At 40.8% G+C, this 2,952-nt stretch overlaps 1 pseudogene; it reads right to left on the bottom strand.

Annotated features, from left to right (window-relative positions):
- Window positions 1-2,080: 2,080 nt before the first annotated feature.
- LOC131761182 (V-type proton ATPase subunit E 1 pseudogene) lies at window positions 2,081-2,688 on the bottom strand (annotated as a pseudogene).
- Window positions 2,689-2,952: the final 264 nt, after the last annotated feature.

The following is a 2,952-nucleotide window of genomic DNA, read 5'->3' on the forward strand; positions in this document are numbered from 1 at the left end:
TATGCATGTGTGTATACATGTATGTGCTGAGGGAACAAAGACCACGTTGGCTCAAAAACAAGTAACCCCCTCCACTTCCTTAAAAACTATTTTCTGCATTTTTCTCAGTAATAAACTTGCTATCTTACTAAACTAAACTTGCTATCCTCCTTCAGAGGATTTCTCATTTATCACTAAATTCTCCTTTGAGCTCTCAGACTTAGCAAACATTGAAAACCCTGCAAAATTTTTTCATCTCTTGATGTCCCTTCCATAAAATAATTAAGATAATTCATTTTCTCCCATATTTTCCATACCCAGAAAATGAGAATCAAATGTAATTTTTAAAACTCAGTAAAAAACCCTTCGACTTTCTCTTTTATGATTACCTGTTTTTGATCCTCTGCAAAATACAAGGCAAACTTCCAACACAGACAAGTTAATGTTATATCCTAACTATATTTACAATAACTCAGTCATATTCATTAATACAAAGGTAGTGAGAAGCCCTCACATTTAGTCTCAAACAACATGAGGTCATGAGGTCATGACCAGCATACTGGTCATTAATCCTAATTTCAGAAATTACATTTGAAGATTTAATTCTCTCTTCCTAAGTCTAGACAGGCAACCAGGAGTAATCTTTTCAGCTTTAATTGCATTTACTCCTATAACTTCATAAAATGGACAATTCTCATCGCTATTTGCAAGAGAAAAAAAAAGATCATATATAATCCTCATCATCACGTTATAGTTGTCAGTAACCTCAATATCTGGGCCTCCACAGGAGACATCAAAGACATATAAAACAAATAAAAATCATACCCTTAATAAAAATCTATCCTTAATAAAAATCATAGTATTCATCAAGAAATTGTTGATTATCTGCTCTGATTACAAATAAGTGCAATACAGTTTTCCCTCAAGCAGCTTAGCTTCTATTTAAAGATGGAAGGTGTGTTACTCTGCTAGGGCTGCCGTAACAAAATATCACAAATTGTATGGCTTAAACAATAGAAATTTATTTTTTCACAGTTCTGGAGGCTGGAAGTCCAAGATCAAAGGGTCATCAGGTTGGGGTTTCTCTTGAGGCCTCTCTCCTTGGCTTGCAGGTGGCCACCATCTCACTGTTTCCTTACAGTGTCTTTCTTCTGAGCACATGCATCCTTGGTGTCTCTCCATGTATCCAAATGTTGCTGTCTTACAGAGACACCAGTCAGACTGGATTAAGGCCCACCCTAAACACCTCATTTTAACTTAACTACCTCTTCAAAGGCCCTGTCTCCAAATATAGTCATGTTTTGAGATACTAGCAGTTAGGACTTCAACATGTGAACAACACACGGCATTGTATATAAGTGTAATAAAACATAATATACTATAGTAACTCAAGAGAAGATGCTGGCTAGTACACTGGTAAGGCTCTGCACCAGGTAACAGAGCAACTGGCAAGGAAGGGAAATAACATTTACTGATTACCCATTATGTGACAGTATCTGTGTTACATACATTTTTTTCCACATATGCATCTCGTTTTAATAAATAGAGCATATTCATGGCTTAGATCTTAAATCATATTACAAACAAACACTTCTAGGCCCAAACAGCTAACAGAGAAGCTGCTACTGCTGGAAGGAATGCGGTCCCACATGAACTTGAAGTCCAAAGCGCGGTGGCCTGACCCTAGAGCCCACCACACACCGCCCCTCTGTAGGCTGGACGCTGGACCAGAGGAGAACAGGAGACTCGGGGACATTCATGCACCCACAATTTGACCCCTCACTTTCGTGCTACAGAACAAGCGGGAAGTTGTGTTACTGTCAGATAAGCTAGAGGAAGGTTTCCTGATCATGTTAAGTGAAGCTCTCCCATTGCTACCAATCAGCCAGGGGCATTAGCTAATAAAGGGTATCCACTGATAAATACAGAATATGAGAACAGCAAGGAGGAAGCTATACAGGTCATCTTGTTTCTTCAAATGTCAGAAGTGTCCACGTCACAGCAGTGGATGGACACCACCTCCCGCAGACATAGTCCAAAAACTTCTTGTTGGCGTTTGCACCAAACAAGTCTCCCCACGCTTCTGGCATCATCTACTAGGCTATGAGATCCAGCCAGCTTTTGAGAGTATTGGAAACCTTGATTTTGCAATCCCCATTACAGACCTCAACCTCGCCAGCTATTTCCTCAGGCAGGTAGGCCTCCTGATCAATCTGGACATCAACATCTCTTTCCGTGGCAATTTTGTACATAGGGATTTGCACTGCAGGCTTCACCAGGGGGAAATCTTATTTCCTGCAATGAATAGTCATTCCGGGCTCCAATAACTGGTACAAACCCTGGAGGACAATTCCATCCAGCAGTACTTGGTACCTGGTTGTATCTTTTACCCTTTTGCTGAGTCTATGTTTTGCTTCATTTAGTAGGTCTGGGATAAGATCATCCATCTCTCTCTCTGAGAACTTCAAGCCTCATTTGATTTATCAAATTGGACACCTGAATTTTCTTCTGTTGCTCAATCTCCTTTTCTTTCTTCTCATAGTATTCCATAGTTTTCAGTCTTTGGGTTTGCACAAGACAACCTTTCTCAATGTTGAACTCTTCCTCTGCCTTCACATCTATTTCTTCTGCTTCCTCATTGGCTTCTTGTTCAATAAAAGCCTTTGTGTGCTTAATCTGCTTCTGCACATTGGCATTGCTGAGAGCCATGACACTAGTGACGCAAAGAGGCGGGTGACTGGCTGGAGCTCAGGCCTGATACGGGCAGCTGGCAGCCAGGAGAGGAAAGCTGGCGAGGCTTCAGTCCTCCTCTGTTTTGTTGTGCTACGTACTTAACATGTGCTATCATGTGAAAAGCCTGTGGAAGTCACAATCCAACCAGTTATCCCCATTTTATAAATGAGGAAACTGAGGCTCCAAGAGAGCAAAAGACTTCCCTAGGTGATGCAGCTGGAAGATGGTGGACCCATTTTA

The sequence above is a fragment of the Kogia breviceps genome, chromosome 8, assembly GCF_026419965.1.
Source record: "Kogia breviceps isolate mKogBre1 chromosome 8, mKogBre1 haplotype 1, whole genome shotgun sequence".
NCBI classification, from domain to species: Eukaryota; Metazoa; Chordata; class Mammalia; order Artiodactyla; family Physeteridae; genus Kogia; species Kogia breviceps.